This window comes from Aedes aegypti, chromosome 2, assembly GCF_002204515.2.
Source record: "Aedes aegypti strain LVP_AGWG chromosome 2, AaegL5.0 Primary Assembly, whole genome shotgun sequence".
In the NCBI taxonomy this organism is placed as follows: Eukaryota; Metazoa; Arthropoda; class Insecta; order Diptera; family Culicidae; genus Aedes; species Aedes aegypti.
The window spans coordinates 2,415,837-2,434,893 of NC_035108.1; the positions used below are offsets into that span (position 1 = coordinate 2,415,837).

The following is a 19,057-nucleotide window of genomic DNA, read 5'->3' on the forward strand; positions in this document are numbered from 1 at the left end:
TTCGAAATCCGACCAAGGTGTTTAGAAACGAGCTGGAATTGAAGAAAGCATGGGTGAAAGTGACCAAAAAGTTTGGCTCCACCATTGCACAAAATGTAATGAGGGGTCTTAAGGGAAAGCCTCGCACTTTCGGAAATGACATTGAATAAGGTAATTATGCCGAAACATATTCCATATGTATTAGCTTAGTCCATGAAAGTTTCAAGAAAATCCGATTTAAAATAAATTTTTGGTGAACACTTTTGTCTGGTGCTTTTTTTCGAGTTCAGGTCTTATAATCACGGGAGAAAAATCCTAGATGGAATTATTCAAAAAATTCGAAGTAGAAAACTTAAAAAATCTGCAAAATTTCTTGATGGAATTCCTGAACAAACTACCAGATAAATTCTTAGATTTCTTGTGTAGCATTTGATCTGTTTTTTGTTAGATTGAATCAAGTGCTTTTTGATGTGTGTTAGGAAAACGAACTCCAACCATTCGAAATTACCAAAGTATAATGTAAACCATTTGTTGTTGTATTGTACCTAGTTTATTTGACGAAACAGCTATATCAAAATAGCAACGGAAATAAACATTGTTGAAGTCGTTGACTCATTTTAACAAGATCAAAATATCATTTCATCCGGTTGACCAATTAATTGAGAAATTACCGGAATATTTCCTTAAAAAAGCTCAAAGGAATCTTTGAAAAAGTTGCTGGACATAATCTGGTGAAATTCTTGGAAAAAAACCTCTTGTGGAGTCCCTAGATAAATTTCTAAAAGAATATTTAAACATTTTTTATAGTAACTGGTTTCTTGAAGGATAATCTGTAAGGATCCCTTTAAACTTGTCTGTTGAAATTCCTTAGGAAATCTGTGGAGTCATAACTGATGGAATTTCTATAGGAATTTCTGAAGATGTTCCTAGAGAAACTAGTAAAATATATTCAGAGATATTGATGGGATTCAAGAATCCCTAGAGCAACTCAAGGAGGTATTCTCATAAAATTACTAAAGGTGTTTTTGCTGAGAACTCTAGACGTGAGGAACCTTTGTAGGTATTCCAGAATGAATCCCCGAATGACATTATTTGATAAATACCAGGAGAAATTCTAAGAGGCATCCTCAAAATGAGTTTCAATGGAATCCATAATGGAACCGTGGAAAAATTCCCTAACGGAGTCTCATAAAAATCCCTCTGAAATTCCAATGTATAACTAAATATTTCCTGAAGCATTTTTACTGTAAAAATATTGTTAATTTTTTCTAGAACTATTTATCAGCGTCAAAATGTGATATCGGCGAATTTATTTGTAGTGGATTTGTTACGAATAAAAAATGCATCACTGCGAGAATTTCTAGTAGTAATGTATAGAGTACGTTCTTGAAGGTATGCCCAAAATGTTTTTTTTTGGAGTTACTAAAGGAATCCTTAGGAAATAATGCTTGGAGCTACTGGACATCTTTGTCAAAGTTGCTCGTATTGTTTATAAAATGTTGTTCGATAGATGCCTGACGATTAAATAGACTACAATAATTATCGAATAACTCTTCAATTATGTTATTATTCTTAAGTTAATTGCCAGAGAGCTATTATTTGTAACTTTATTCTTATGAGAATTGCCTTAGGTATCATTTAGTGATCATCAAAATAAAATTCTTTAAAATAAAAACAGCGTTCGATTTTTTTTCAGGTACCGTGAGATTCGAATTTTGAAATGTTTTAAAAAGATCCAAAATCATAACTAATGTTAAAAGCAATCTGACATTTATCGTATCTGAAAAAAACCTTCCAGTGTGCCGAACATGTGTACTTTGCTCCCCCAGTAGATACTAGTCTACCAAGACTTATACTTTCGTTCACCACCGTGAGCTCCATCGTAGCTCCGATGACAGCAAATGCAAGGCTGAACTATCCATCCGTGTCCTCCTCAACATTTACGACGACGAGAGCAAAACCCCGGAAAAGTGATGGCATATGAGTTGGTGGGGAACGGTTGCGGAAACGGCTTACGGAGAACGATTGCTCTCCTCTTAGAGACACATACAGTGCCGTACGATTGTTTATCAGGTCGATGTTGTTTTTAGACAAGATGGTTTCACAAGATCTTTAAATTGTATGATAAGGATAAATTGAATTTTGGTGCAATCAACTAATTTGAATCCACAACTTTGATGATTAAAATTATTATTATTATTTTTTTAAATTCCTTTATTTCTTCAATTCTTAAATCTAAGCGTTTTGTGTTAAGCAACACTACCATCCCAATTTTCTAATCACTTGGGTAAGTGAAAAGTGTAGTATTAGAAATTGAATTTGTGTTTGCTCTTTATGCAGCTAAAAGTAAACAAGGTTTGCAATTATCATAGAAAAAAAGAACGTGCTGATAATCCAAGAAGCACTTTACTCAAGCCTTCAAAGCTTTTAGAAATCACAGAACTTCTCTAAAAGAGGTTGCCAAACATTACGATATTAATGTGTCTACTTCGGACAGCCAATTGAAAAGAAGACGTTGATTGAAAAAATCCAATATAAGAGAACACATGGAAATAACGTAAAGCTATTTCAAAACATAAAATGGGGTATAGATCTATCAATATAAGAAAGGTTCTAAGTACTTTATTAAATGATTCCGTTCCAAGAAACGAAAAAAACGACCGACGTCAAATCCAACTTTCTCGTAAAAGCAATTAACAGATAAATAAAAATCTACAGAGCAGGAATGCAATTGCTGTCTCATGATGTAAGAAATAACATTGAAAATGTTGTAGTAATGTTGTTGTCGAATCACTTAAACATACATAATTAAACAGAAGAAAACTTAACTGACAAGAATAACATTACATAACATCTTTGTTTACAAGTTATCAATGTGATTGTTCATTTGGGATTCCTTAATAAATGTCAAAGTTGATAGAAATCGTAAATATAACTGTTGGTATTTAGATTTATTGTTCAAAATGATAAACTTTGAAATTGCTCCATTTATGAGACAAATGAAAAGAAGGGATACATTTTTTAAAAGCTTTGTCTGTATTTTTTTCAATTTTACATAAAAATCAATTTCAGCATACCGCCTATATATGGTGATAATCAAGTTAAAAAATAAACACGACCTTATTTATTTGAACTCAAAGTCTTTAGAATTGGAAGAATCTCAACTATACACTTTCCATTACATCACTTGCCCCATGGTACCTTATTAGCTTTATTTTGCGTCTACATGTTCCTTTCATTATTTCCTTGCTGACATTACGTCCCTGCTGGAACAAAGCCGGCTTCTCAGCTTAGCGTTCGTATGAGCCCTTTCACCCCAAGTAACACAGCTAGTTATATATGAGTAATTAATTCAAGTTTTCAACATATTCCGTTGTATTTTTTCAGTAGTATTTACTTTATATCTAAAACTTATAAAGCTAAAACAGCGCAAAAAATGGCGGCTTATATAACATCTTATAGGTCTGGCAACTATTTATAATCGCATACAATCGACGATTTATAAACATATTCTCAACATAATAAAGATGAGAATATGAGCTGTGATGATCATTTGTTATAATTAGGTTATTTTTCAGCACAAAATACTCACAAATCAAATGTATATAAAGACATATTTAATTTGTCGTAATTGAGCTATTTAAAAGTGAAAACCAAATATATATGACACAAGATGATCAGTTTATAATACAGGCAAATGTTTTGGTTGTTGTGACGTTATTTGTACGTTATATAACTTGAAAGACACATTCGTATTACAAACTATCTTATCAGAATGTCCGATGTCTGCAAAGCGAAGGAACCAGCAGAAAAAATAAAAACAAACTGCCTTCAAAAAAAAAACATAGCATCCACAACCTGAAAAATGTTTTCCAAGTTAAGAAATCAATTAAATTTAAATATCCTTATGATGAAGAAAAACTTAAAATGGATCATGTCCAGCGATATTTGGGACGTTCAATATGCGATTCAAAATTTCTTGTGAAACATTCAATTTCACTCTTCAATAATTTATGGGCCATTATAATAATTAATATATGTAATACATATCAATCCAAATCGTGCTGTTTTATGAAATTTGCTTCAATTCTCACGGAAAAATAATATGGCTGATTTTTAGTTGAGCTTACAGCGCCGACCGAAAATATTCGAACGATTCAATTATTTTCTCAAACTGTGATATTGATCTGCTCACATTGCTCACACTTCAAATTGTTGCTCAAATTTGTAATATCTTATGTTAAGAATGTGCAATTCATTAAATTGAATCTTCATTTTTAATCAAATTAATCTAGTTAATATGATTGATTTGCAGCTTCGAACTAAATTGATGCAAACTCTCGACAGGTACTGTAATCTAGATTATTTAGTTAGCAAAATGTGAAATGTTTGTTTGTTTTGATTCAGAAATATGTTGAAATAACGTTGTAAGTTTACCTTAAGAGCATCTCAACTACAGGTTTTTGATAATCTTATAATAACGTTCAAAATACATCTTGGGAACCTATTTTCAACATACTCCTTAAAAATTCGTTTGTTTTTGTTTTTTCGGTAATAGTAATAACACCCAAATAACTTAAATATAGCTTCTTACTTAGTGCATAGATTTTCGTCTGTCAAACGTCAAACATCGGTTTACGAATGTCAACATTGTAAAATTTGCAGTAATGTTGACGAACATAACTCGTGCAGTAGTTTTTTTTTATTCAGATAGATTCATCGATTTGAGGCGTATTCAACTACAATTATTTTAGCCCCCACAGAGGAAAAAGGTGCTTTATCTCAATATTCATCATTGGGATATGTTTCGTGCTACAAGATAATTTGAAATTATATTGATTCCGGTGAAAAACAGATGCCCGTTGTAGACAACATGCTCGGGACTGTGTGATGTGCCAATCACGTTGCTAAAATCGTCAGGAAGTGAAACTTTTTAGCGTTTATTTTTCAAGGCAGCTGTAGCAAAATTTGTAAATGACATCTCTAAAGCATCCAAGCCTAGTAGAAGAGGTAAGTGAAGTTGGCAGAATTTGTGTTCACCCTGAAAAAATACTTATTTTGTCTATACGCTGTACTCTCTGTGACCACATCTCTTTCACTTTTGAGGCTTATCGTTTTTTGTTATTTTGAAAAGCAATCGAATTAGGAGTACAATACGCTAGCAATTTCGTTGCATTACGATTTTCTCAACAGGATTTGAAAATAGCGTTTTCAACCCACCTTCAATAGTCGAATGACACCTAAATGGCACACAAGATTAATCGAAGATGAAGAATTTATTGATGTTTGAACCTTGTATAAAAAAAAAGAACATTTGAAACACATTATTACAACTTACATTTTGTTACTCCGATACATACAATATAAATCCTTATAAAGTTATATGCATGTCTGTAAAGCGTTAAATTAATCAGGTCAGGTTGTCATCTTAAGATTTAGTGTTTTGAGGTGATGTGTTTTTCGATAGCTATTTTATAACTTTTATATAACTTAAGATGTTATGAATTCACCATTTTAACTCTTATATGACAAGATCTGCTATCTGGTATTCGAAGAGATGTTTTCGGTGTTACTTGGGACTGTTATTAACTGTGGAGGCCCCATACATGTATATTATAGTTATATAAATTATGTTGGAAACAGTACCCCTAAAGGCCAAGTTCTCAACTAACAGGATGATCATTAACTCTTTAAGGTAGATCCAAAGAGTACTGAAACTCCATCGAAGACAGCATTGAGCTATCTGTTAGCACGTACGAGATAAAATTAATTCTCATAAGTTCTAATGTTCGCGTAGTAGTAGTGCGCTTAACTGGAGACCCGACTGTATTCGAATGTCAACGAGACACGAAAGAAGGAAAGCAAACTGTGGAGCTGATGTATCACATAATGCTATCCCACTTCGTCCTGAAGAGAATCGAAGTTATTTTTAGACATGGTTGTGTGCTTTTAAGTTTAAAGGGGGATGTTTGCATGTGTTGGATAAAATGAAGTAAAACATTATAATACAATGAGCTGCCGGTAGGCACATTACAAGTATTGTATTGTTCTTATGCAGAGATTGTATTAGGCGCGACCTTGCAATTTTTGTAAGAGATTTTTATTTTGCGTGTAGAAGCTTCGAACTTGAAGCAAGAAGCTAAAAATTAGAGACTAGAAGTTTAAAAGCTAGAAGCTAGAAAATAGAAACTAGAAGCTATGAGGTAGTAGCTTGAAGCTAAAGCCTGTTCACGTTAAATTTCGGACACCCAAATAATGGCAGCAAAAAAAAGTTACTCATAATTCAACAAAAACAATTGTTTATTTCAGAATAAAAGAGTATCTACAAAATAAACAGTTGACAAGGATGTTAATCCTTCTTTCTGTAAAATTCTCGAACTTTCTGTGGTACACCCGCCATCCGTGTCCGAAATTTATCGTGGACAGGCTTTATAAGCTAGATGGTAGAAACTAAAGACTAGAAGCTTGGAGCTTGTAGATAAAAGCTAAAAGCTTGAAGCGAGAAGCTATAAGTTAGAAGCTATAAATTAGAAGCTAGAAGCTAGAGACTAGAAGCTAGAAACTAGAAGCTAGGAGCTAGAAATTAGAAGCTTAACACTAGAAACGAGAAGCTAGAGGCTAGAAGCTTGAAGCGAGCAGCTAGAAAACAGAGGCTAGGAGCTAAAAGCTAGCAATTAGAAGCTAGAAGCTAGTGGCTAGTGGCTAGAAGCTAGTAGGTAGAAGCTAAAAGCTTGGAACTTGAAACAAGAAGTTAGAAGCCAGAAATTAGAAACTAGAAGCTAGAAATTGGAAACTAGAAGCTAGAAACTAGAAGCTAGGAGCTAGATATTAGGAACTAAACGCTAGAAACAAGAAGCTAGACGCTTGAAGCGAGCAGCTAGAAAACAGAGGCTAGGAGGTAGTAGGAAGCAACTAGAAGCAATAAGCTAGAAGCTAGAAGCTTGGAACTTGAAGCGAGAAGCTAGAAGCTAGAAATTATATGCTAAAAGGTAGAAGATAGAAGCCAAAAGCTAGAAGGCTAGAGCTAGAATCTATAAGCTAGAAACTAGAAACTAAAAGCTAGAATCAAGACGCTAGAAGCTAGTAGCTAGAAACTTGAAGCGAGCAGCTATGAAACAGATGCTAGGATCTAGAAGCTAGAAATTAGATGCTAGAAGCTAGAAGCCAGTGGTAAGAAACTAGTAGCTAGAACTTGAAGCGAGAAGCTAAAAGCTAGAAATCAGAAGCTAGAAGCTAAAAGATAGGAGCTAAAAGCTAGAAGCTAGATGCTAGAAGAACTAGAATCTAGAAGCTAGAAACTAGAAGCGAGAAGCTAGAAGCAATAAGCAAGTAGCCAGAACGGACAGAACGGTTGATTAGACGAGGAGTATCAGACCAGTAGGCCCATGATGATGATCAAACTACAAACATCAAATATCTAGCAAGTTACTTGGAAAATTTGAGTGTAGTCAACTCTAGGAGGAGGGTAATCGAGCTTAAAGTTTGTACGGAGAAAATCGTATGATAAAATTGGTTCAACTACATTTTTGACTATTGGATCGCAGTAGTCGACGAATTTCTTACGTCGTTTTTATTGGCTTGAAGATTCTCCAATCGAGAGGGAAGAGACTGCAACAAGTCTTTCCGTTTTAAAAACAAAAAATTTATACCTAGGGAAACTAAAATTTATTTTCAGATATGTTTTTCTTATATAGGGTCGTTGTTCCCTTAGTGGACAGTCCTCTATAGTCGTACTAGTGATTTTTACGGCCGTTTTGCTATAAATATTTTTGAGGAGCTATTTATCTAAGCACCATTGATACACAGCTTGATTTTGTTTACAAAATGATCGAAATAATTAGTTTTGCTTTAAATTTGAGCTCCCTTGCGCCTATAGTAAACCTATTGTTCCTATAGTAGCACTACTGAGATAAATTATTTTTTATTATACAAAATAATTGGTGATTAAAGAACTTTTTTACACCAAACGAAAGCTTTTGATCCACATTTTGTAGGAAAAATATGGAAGTTTTTTAAAAATACGGTTTTGATTAGTATTTTGCCTTCCTTAGCCGAGTGGTTAGAGTCCGCGGCTACAAAGCAAAGCCATATCAAAGCCGATATCAAAATCCCTGCATACGCTAATGGCGCAAATCCATCATAAATAAAACCAAAAACGTCGTACTCACAGGTTACTTTGTCGCCCGCATTTACCACTACGCCGCCGTTTCCTCCATCCAACTTCTACCGCTAGCGGTTGTTTATATTGAGAGATCACGCGAAAGCGTTGTTTAGTAAACCTCTCTCAACCAAAAAATGACTAGGTACTAAAATAAAAAATACTCAACCGCATTTGTACTCAGTAGGCTATAGGCCAGGGGAAGTGGTTCACCTAGAGTGAATTTCTGTCAAAGAAAAAGTAGATTTTGTATGAGATTTGACAGAAAAATGAATGACAAGTTCATCCACTTCTCCTGGCCTATTGGCTCTAAATGTGCATTAGCGGGAGAGCTAAGCCGCGCCAACTTTGGTTGAGTGAGCATCCGTGAGAGTGACTATCGACGAGCACTTGGGGGGCTAGAAATCACAGCAAGCTTTGCACCTTACCGACCAGAATACAATCAGACGTCGAGCTAGAAGGTTGGTAATTCGATCCATTGCGCGTGCTTTCGCATTACGTATATCTAAGTGCCTAGAGGTGTATGCTGGAGAGGTGATCTGATTTCATTTTTCTGTGTGGCTTTGTGTTTTGTTGTGATTTGCGAGGCAAGTGCATAAACAATCGTGATATTTTCCTGGACGCCCACACACGGAACGGTGGCATTCGTTTTCGTGAATAACGCCACGACACGGTTGTGATATTTACACGAAGAACTTCCGTGTCAGGAGTTGCCATGGTAGAGAGCCATGCAAAGCCTACTTGGCTGATGGGGACCTAAACACTAAAATAAAAAGCACGACTAGTGGTGGTAGTGAATCAGTGTACCTTAGCGAGGTGTTTTCTCTGTTTTGTGGTTAGTGCTGCAACGACTTTACCTACATTTTCCTCGTTTTGCTTTTTGGGGGCGCCATCGGCTGTTTTCCTATTAGTGCTGCTGCTGCTTGGAGGTAAAGGAGTCGACGGTGACTCATAGCAAGGCAAGCGAGCGAAAAGAAGTGTTGTGTTACTTGCGGTTGCAGTGCACAGTTTTGCCGAGAGGACCAATTCAACAATAACGGAGGAACGGTTTGCTTGATGGAGGGCGCATCGGGCCGTAAATAAGTGCTCTTGGAAAATACGGTTTGTTGTGGGTTTTGTGGGCCCAAGACCGCGTTCATCGGGGCGCAATATCTAGGTGGCTTGGACGGTTGACTGCAAGCGCCTGCTTTGATCGATTGTGATTGTAAACGAGATATTACCGATGTAGAGCGATGGCGAGTGATGTTCCTTTCGGGTAACGTATCGAAGTGGTGTTCGCCTTGACAGTGACAGCATTTAAACGAAACGTTATCATCTAATCACTGTCTGTTGTTATCACGAATGTTGATAAGACTCTCGATGCCCATGCACATGACGAGAGTTTTGTTTTTATCTGATACTTTGCCAACGAAGGTCACTCAAAACTGCAGCGATTGAGGCTTTAATCATAAGCTGCAAAAATGCCATCCACCGGTGAAAAAATGGGATTAAGTTCTGTAATCAAACTATACTCATTCCTCCACAGAAAAGTCCACTTCGATGCACAGTTACCCCATAATTGTGGATCAACTAATAACATAACATGAATTTGAATCATGGTGACGCTGTACGAAACAGGACTGCTTCTCTGACACAACGGAATATAGTTGTTTTCATGAATATAAATTTAATTCTCTATTACTCGATATTAAAGGGGCAATCGAATTATGGAGGTTTCGAGTTATAGAACACAAAACCAGTGCAAATGCGATCCAAAGGATTATCGAGGTAACCATGAAAACCAACTTTTACTATGGTACTCTAACTCAATATCGAGATACGAAACATCGAGTAGTGGAGAGTTGACTGTGTTATAAAAATTTAAACTTTTTGTTCTATACTTAATTTTATTGAACTTAATTTCTATGTGGGAAACAAATGAATCTAATTGTTAATAAGATAGTAATTATGGCTAACGCTAGTAAATATATTCGACAAATTAGTTTAAAGAAATCTTACGTAATATTCTACTAACGAAAAACCTTTTCGAGTATGACGTATCTATTGAACAAATTTCTAAAAATAAAAAATCTTGCATAAATTCCTTTTGCCTAAAATCCTGAAGGAACACAAGTCGAACAAAGAAAATCTTGCTGAAATCCCCTCGGAACCCAGGGGACGGACCTGGTGTAGTGGTTAGAACACTCGCCTCTCACGCCGAGGACCTGGGATCGAATCCCACCCCCGACATAGTCACTTATGACGTAAAAAGTTATAGTGACGACTTCCTTCGGAAGGGAAGTAAAGCCGTTGGTCCCGAGATGAACTAGCCCAGGGCTAAAAATCTCGTTAATAAAGTCAAACCAACCAACCCTCGGAACTAATTGGTTGGAACTTCTGGAAAAAGCTTCAGAAGAACGCCTTCAGCAATTCCAGAAAAAATCTCTGCAAACCTCTTCGCCAAATCAACAAGCTATTGAAGGGACCATCGAGTTAGAGAGGTATCGAAAAGCAGTACAAATGCAATTTAAGGCCGCACGGGACGTCGATATATCGATGCGAAAAATTTATCACTATATTCTATATATGTAGTGTATAACTCAATTTTCAGCTTCATCGGTTCACCAAAACTCGAGATTTGCTTCTGCAAAGTTTTGATTATAATTGTTAGAGTGAGACGAAATATATGGAAAATAACACGGTCTCCCGTGTCACTTTAAGGGACCATCGAGAAAGCCATGAAATTTAACTTTTACTATGGTTCTCTAACTCGTTATCAAGATACAAAATATTGAGTAAGGGAGAGTTGACTGTAGATTTCTTATTAAAGACTACACTTCCTATGTTTTGGATGTCATAATAGGTATTTGCAATTTCATATTATATTCAAGTTTGGAACCCAACTCTGCTCTTCGTTCTTATGTTTAATAAACTAAGTAACTGTTTCCTAAAATTATTCATTCGTACAAAAAAGTGAAAAGTTTATTGTATATAAAATTACTTTTTTGTCTAATTCCCTCAATTCACTCGCCACCGGTAAAACAACCAGTGCGCTACCGACTAGATTACTGCACAAAAACCAGTAGAAAACTGCAAAACACGGCGTGCAAAAACTCCTCTTTCATCTAGCGTTTTTCTTATCTCTACATCCGTTGCTGCCGCCGCGCTGCTTCATCATCTCTATCACGATCAACGTAGGCCGTGCGCCAACCTAACGAACGAACGAACAGGCATATTTTATCGTTTACTTTTCGCACACATTTTTGCACGAACGATTAAATGGAAAAATCGGTAATTTAGGCCATCATCTCCGATGGCAATCCCCGCGTTTGCGTCCAAGTAGGCGCGTAGGAGCACTGACTTTCCGAATTACAAAACCCTCATCACGTCAAATTACCAATCAAGAAAGGGAAATTAATCAATCGGAGTCGCTAGTAAATATACGTAAGATTTGGGCATTTTTCGCAATGTGGGCTGCGCTGTTTCGCGATTTGCTCCAATTGCCTGCACTCGAAATGAGCGAAAAGCTTTCTTCGCTTCGTGCTGCACTCGTGGCTTGCAATTTGTCGCGTGATTGCGATCGCTTGTGGGGTAAGTGCTGCTGTGGAAGAGCTGTGCCGCTATGAGTGGGATAATTGTAGCATTTATAGGTGAAAAAAAGAGCAGCCACGAGCAGGCACAATTGAATTCAGTCAACCAACAGAGATAATGGGGTTGTTGGTGTTGCGCTTGTTCTAGAGCAGTACAACGCAGTTGGCCTTGTTTCCGTCTAAGTCCATTGACAACGACACCATGTTGGCGTAGCCTACTATGGGTAGGTAGATCAGGTTACGGTGACTTCCCTTTGCAGAAAGATCGCAGTAGGAAGTCGTTGGGGAAGAAATGTCTCGATTCCGTGTGAACCTTGAAATTGAATCGAGAATAAACCTATTTGGAATGGAGCGAAAAACATAAATTTGGGCCTCTCGTCACCATGTGCTACTAGGGTAGAAGTACCGGTTTTGGTCAGCCTAAAAAGAAATATGTTTTAAAATATATGTTTTAAAAATATATGCTTTCATTCCATATTATGTATAAAATATATCGCTACTCAGCAGAAATTTGAAGTATGATCAAATAAGTCCAGAGTTGAATACTAAGGGCATAGCTTGGCACAAATCTCCCAAATGGCGGGGAACGTGCCTCTGGAGCCAGCCTTCTGAAGGGCATAGCTTAGAAAAATTGATGGTGGAATTGGTGGAACATTTGTTTATACACAGAGCTAGAGACTACCGGAGCAATCGTTCAAGAAATGTTCCTGGAAAAATCCTAGGAGGAATCCATCACTAGGAGAAACTTTAAAATAAATACCTAGATACCTATTTCTTTTAGGCATATCTTAAAAAGTTAATGCGGAGTAGCCCATGAATATTTCTAGTGCATTGTGGTCAGTTTTGGTTGGTAAATGGCTGGGCATGGCGTACCATTGGTACCTCGCGTACCTGAAGGAATAAAATAGACCCCTTTGTGCGGTCCTTAGCCTCTTGCCCAGCAACTCCTATCCCTACCTCCTCGCGGTACTGGCCGGGGTACGAGTAACCTTAGGGAAGATCGGGTAACCAACCCCCGGTGGGAACTTTGGTCGTATGCTGACAGGGAAGGGGGGGTTTGCTTTTGCTTTTGCTTCTGCAAATCTTGAGCGTCTGTACTCCATGTTAGGAGCGGCTCACAACAGCGTCTGCTCCCCATGTCAGGGGCGGCTGATCATCGTCCGAGTGCCAGAGAAGGACTCTAAGCTAAACTGCGCACTATGGTCCTCCGAACATTTAGGGGGAATGGTCCTCCGGAAATCTAGGGGGTTGGTGTCAGGCCCTGCAAGCCAGCCGTAAAAAAATCAAGCAACGAATAATCAACGAGAGAATACGAACCGGGACAATCGGCGAAGACCACAGCGACGTAAAGGGACTAGCGATTGGAAGCTCGGTACGTGGAACTGTAAATCTCTCAACTTCATCGGGAGCACACGCATACTCGCCGACGTGCTGAAGGACCGTGGATTCGGCATCGTAGCGTTGCAGGAAGTGTGTTGGAAGGGATCAATGGTGCGAACGTTTAGAGGTAACCATACCATCTACCAGAGCTGCGGCAATACACATGAGCTGGGAACAGCTTTTATAGTGATGGGTGATATGCAGAGGCGCGTGATCGGGTGGTGGCCGATCAATGAGAGAATGTGCAAGTTGAGGATCAAAGGCCGGTTCTTCAACTTCAGCATAATAAACGTGCACAGCCCTCACTCCGGAAGCACTGATGATGATAAAGACGCTTTTTACGCGCAGCTTGAACGCGAGTACGACAGTTGCCCAAGCCACGACGTCAAAATCATCATAGGAGATCTAAACGCTCAGGTTGGCCAGGAGGAGGAATTCAGACCGACAATTGGAAAGTTCAGCGCCCACCGGCTGACGAACGAAAACGGCCTACGACTAATTGATTTTGCCGCCTCCAAGAATATGGCCATTCGTAGCACCTACTTCCAGCACAGCCTTCCGTACCGATACACCTGGAGATCACCACAGCAGACAGAATCGCAAATCGATTCTGATTGATGGTCGGCACTTCTCCGACATTATCGACGTCAGGACCTATCGTGGCGCTAACATCGACTCTGACCACTATCTGGTGATGGTCAAACTGCGCCCAAAACTCTCCGTCGTTAACAACGTACGGTACCGACGGCCGCCCCGGTATGACCTAGAGCGGCTCAAGCAACCGGATGTCGCAGCAGCATACGCGCAGCAACTCGAGGCTGCATTACCGGAAGAGGGTGAGCTGGACGAAGCCCCTCTTGAGGACTGCTGGAGAACAATAAAAGCAGCCATCAACGATGCAGCTGAGAGCAACGTCGGGTACGTGGGACGGAGTCGACGGAACGATTGGTTCGACGAGGAGTGCCAGGAGGTTTTGGAGGAGAAGAATGCAGCGCGGGCGGTCATGCTGCAGCAAGGGACCCGGCAGAACGTGGAACGCTATAAACGGAAACGGCAACAGCAGACCCGCCTCTTTCGGGAGAAAAAATGCCGCCTGGAGGAGACGGAGTGCGAGGAGATGGAACAGCTGTGCCGGTCTCAGGAAACGCGTAGGTTCTATCAGAAGCTCAACGCATCCCGCAACGGCTTCGTGCCGCGAGCCGAGATGTGCAGGGATAAGGATGGGAGCATTCTGACGGACGAGCGTGAGGTGATCGAAAGGTGGAAGCAGCACTTCGACGAGCACCTGAATGGTGCTGAGAGCACAGGCAATGAAGGACGGGACAACGGAGGAAATGCCTTCGTCAGTACTGCGGAAGATGGAAACCAACCAGCCCCCACTTTGAGGGAGGTTAAGGATGCCATTCACCAGCTCAAGAACAATAAAGCTGCTGGTAAGGATGGTATCGGAGCTGAACTCATAAAGATGGGTCCGGAAAGGCTGGCCATTTGTCTGCACCGGCTGATAGGCACAATCTGGGAAACAGAACAGCTACCGGAGGAGTGGAAGGAAGGGGTAATCTGCCCCATCTACAAGAAAGGCGACAAGTTAGACTGTGAGAACTTTCGAGCGATCACCATTCTAAATGCGGCCTACAAAGTACTATCCCAGATCATCTTCCGTCGTTTGTCACCCGTAGTAAACGAGTTCGTGGGAAGTTATCAAGCCGGCTTCGTTGACGGCCGATCGACAACGGACCAGATCTTTACTGTACGACAAATCCTCCAAAAATGTCGTGAATACCAGGTCCCAACGCATCACCTTTTCATCGATTTCAAGGCGGCATACGACAGTATCGACCGCGTAGAGCTATGGAAAATCATGGACGAGAACAGCTTTCCCGGGAAGCTCACGAGACTGATAAGAGCGACGATGGAAGGTGTGCAAAATTGTGTGAATGTTTCAGGCGAACACTCCAGTTCGTTTGGATCCCACCGGGGACTACGACAAGGTGATGGACTTTCGTGCCTGTTGTTCAATATTGCGCTAGAAGGTGTTATGCGGAGAGCCGGGCTTAACAGCCGGGGTACGATTTTTACGAGATCCAGTCAATTTGTTTGCTTCGCGGATGATATGGACATCGTCGGCCGAACATTTGAAAAGGTGGCAGACCTGTACACCCGCCTGAAACGCGAGGCAGCAAAAGTTGGACTGGTGGTGAATGCGGCCAAGACAAAGTACATGCTAGCTGGTGGGGCCGAGCGCGACAGGGCTCGCCTAGGTAGCAGTGTTATGATAGACGGGGATACGTTCGAGGTGGTCGACGAGTTCGTCTACCTTGGATCCTTGCTGACGGCTGACAATAACGTTAGCCGTGAAATACGGAGGCGCATCATCAGTGGAAGTCGGGCCTACTATGGCCTCCAGAAGAAACTGCGGTCAAAAAAGATTCACGCCCGCACCAAATGTACCATGTACAAAACGCTCATAAGGCCGGTAGTCCTCTACGGGCATGAAACGTGGACGATGCTCGAGGAGGACCTGCAAGCACTTGGAGTCTTCGAACGTCGGGTGCTTAGGACGATCTTCGGCGGTGTGCAGGAGAACGGTGTGTGGCGGCGAAGGATGAACCACGAGCTCGCCCAACTCTACGGCGAACCCAGTATCCAGAAGGTGGCCAAAGCTGGAAGGATACGATGGGTAGGGCATGTTGCAAGAATGCCGGACAGCAACCCTGCAAAGATGGTGTTCGCTTCGGATCCGGTTGGTACAAGAAGGCGTGGAGCGCAGCGAGCTAGGTGGGCAGATCAAGTGCGTATCGATTTGGCGAGCGTGGGGCAGAACCGAGGATGGAGAGATGCGGCCACGAACCGAGTATTGTGGCGTGAAATTGTTGATTCAGTGTTATCTGTGTAGATGTTAACTAAATAAATGAATGAATGTGGTCAGTTTTGCAAATTTTATTGATGAAATTTCTGCAGGAATCCTGGAAACAATTATCTAGGAACTCTATGAGGAGCTCTTAAAAGAATTCATAATACAATTCTTGAAAAATAAAATATTTTTACAATTTTAGAATAAATTCATAGAATCACTCAGAAATTACTGATAACTTTAATGATTAAATATAGCTACCTGGACCCAGATAGCCGTGGCGGTAATCGCGTCAAGGATCTTTTCGAGTTGGAAATTTTCTCGACTTCCCAGGGCATACACATGGAAAAATGGTCAATAGTAAATAGTAAAAAACTGTGGAAGTGCTTATAAGAACACTAAGCTGAGAAACTGTCTCTGTCCCAGTTGGGACGTTATGCCACAAAAAAAAGAACTATCATTGAACAATTTGTAAGGAAAAATTCTTGAATATCTGGTAGAATTATTGCCGGTATTCTACTACAAATCTCTGGATGATCATTTTTGAAGGAAATCATTGAAGAAAATATTGTAATAAAAAAACTGAAGAAATTCGAGAAAAAATTTCTTGATGAATGGGTGCAGAGCTACTTGGGCACTTCCATGATTAACTCTGGCATGGGGTTTTTTCTCGGCCGAATTTTCTGAAACTAAGCTATAAAAAGCATTTCAATACGACGCATATTATATCCAATTATGAGCTGAGTACACGGATAAAAATCTGATCCCCAAATCATGATTTACAAATCATGAAATTCATAAATTGGTTAGGTCATAATATCAGGATCACAAATCATGATTCCTGGAGTCATAATCATGATTCTTCATAAGCGCAGGGTGTCTACTACCTGGAAAAACCTGGAAAACCTGGAATTATCAGGGAATTTTATTCAACCTGGAAAAAACCTGGAATTCTCAGGGAATTTCGGCTATACTCAGGGAACCCAAGTAACACCGAAAACATCTCTTCGAATACCAGATAGCAGATCTTGTCATATAAGAGTTAAAATGGTGAATTCATAACATCTTAAGTTATATAAAAGTTATAAAATAGCTATCGAAAAACACATCACCTCAAAACACTAAATCTTAAGATGACAACCTGACCTGATTAATTTAACGCTTTACAGACATGCATATAACTTTATAAGGATTTATATTGTATGTATCGGAGTAACAAAATGTAAGTTGTAATAATGTGTTTCAAATGTTCTTTTTTTTTATACAAGGTTCAAACATCAATAAATTCTTCATCTTCGATTAATCTTGTGTGCCATTTAGGTGTCATTCGACTATTGAAGGTGGGTTGAAAACGCTATTTTCAAATCCTGTTGAGAAAATCGTAATGCAACGAAATTGCTAGCGTATTGTACTCCTAATTCGATTGCTTTTCAAAATAACAAAAAACGATAAGCCTCAAAAGTGAAAGAGATGTGGTCACAGAGAGTACAGCGTATAGACAAAATAAGTATTTTTTCAGGGTGAACACAAATTCTGCCAACTTCACTTACCTCTTCTACTAGGCTTGGATGCTTTAGAGATGTCATTTACAAATTTTGCTACAGCTGCCTTGAAAAATAAACGCTAAAAAGTTTCACTTCCTGACGATTTTAGCAACGTGATTGGCACATCACACAGTCCCGAGCATGTTGTCTACAACGGGCATCTGTTTTTCACCGGAATCAATATAATTTCAAATTATCTTGTAGCACGAAACATATCCCAATGATGAATATTGAGATAAAGCACCTTTTTCCTCTGTGGGGGCTAAAATAATTGTAGTTGAATACGCCTCAAATCGATGAATCTATCTGAATAAAAAAAAACTACTGCACGAGTTATGTTCGTCAACATTACTGCAAATTTTACAATGTTGACATTCGTAAACCGATGTTTGACGTTTGACAGACGAAAATCTATGCACTAAGTAAGAAGCTATATTTAAGTTATTTGGGTGTTATTACTATTACCGAAAAAACAAAAACAAACGAATTTTTAAGGAGTATGTTGAAAATAGGTTCCCAAGATGTATTTTGAACGTTATTATAAGATTATCAAAAACCTGTAGTTGAGATGCTCTTAAGGTAAACTTACAACGTTATTTCAACATATTTCTGAATCAAAACAAACAAACATTTCACATTTTGCTAACTAAATAATCTAGATTACAGTACCTGTCGAGAGTTTGCATCAATTTAGTTCGAAGCTGCAAATCAATCATATTAACTAGATTAATTTGATTAAAAATGAAGATTCAATTTAATGAATTGCACATTCTTAACATAAGATATTACAAATTTGAGCAACAATTTGAAGTGTGAGCAATGTGAGCAGATCAATATCACAGTTTGAGAAAATAATTGAATCGTTCGAATATTTTCGGTCGGCGCTGTAAGCTCAACTAAAAATCAGCCATATTATTTTTCCGTGAGAATTGAAGCAAATTTCATAAAACAGCACGATTTGGATTGATATGTATTACATATATTAATTATTATAATGGCCCATAAATTATTGAAGAGTGAAATTGAATGTTTCACAAGAAATTTTGAATCGCATATTGAACGTCCCAAATATCGCTGGACATGATCCATTTTAAGTTTTTCTTCATCATAAGGATATTTAAATTTAATTGATTTCTTAACTTGGAAAACATTTTTCAGGTTGTGGATGCTATGTTTTTTTTTTGAAGGCAGTTTGTTTTTATTTTTTCTGCTGGTTCCTTCGCTTTGCAGACATCGGACATTCTGATAAGATAGTTTGTAATACGAATGTGTCTTTCAAGTTATATAACGTACAAATAACGTCACAACAACCAAAACATTTGCCTGTATTATAAACTGATCATCTTGTGTCATATATATTTGGTTTTCACTTTTAAATAGCTCAATTACGACAAATTAAATATGTCTTTATATACATTTGATTTGTGAGTATTTTGTGCTGAAAAATAACCTAATTATAACAAATGATCATCACAGCTCATATTCTCATCTTTATTATGTTGAGAATATGTTTATAAATCGTCGATTGTATGCGATTATAAATAGTTGCCAGACCTATAAGATGTTATATAAG

General features: G+C 38.8%; 1 protein-coding gene across 5 annotated transcripts in view; it reads left to right on the forward strand.

Annotated features, from left to right (window-relative positions):
- The window catches only part of LOC5570947 (alpha-tubulin N-acetyltransferase), a 155,431-nt gene that overhangs the window by 41,920 nt on the left and 94,454 nt on the right, over positions 1-19,057 (forward strand). The window contains exon 1 of one of the 5 annotated variants that reach the window (XM_021839756.1): positions 8,575-8,598. The exons of 1 other annotated variant lie outside the window; for it this stretch is intronic. The gene's annotated coding sequence lies outside the window, so the exon portion shown is untranslated. Of the gene's footprint in view, positions 1-8,574; positions 8,599-8,647; positions 8,672-8,761; positions 8,973-9,122; positions 9,239-19,057 lie in introns of those variants that run through there. 3 more of the 5 variants (XM_021839753.1, XM_021839754.1, XM_021839755.1) reach the window with 3 other exon arrangements.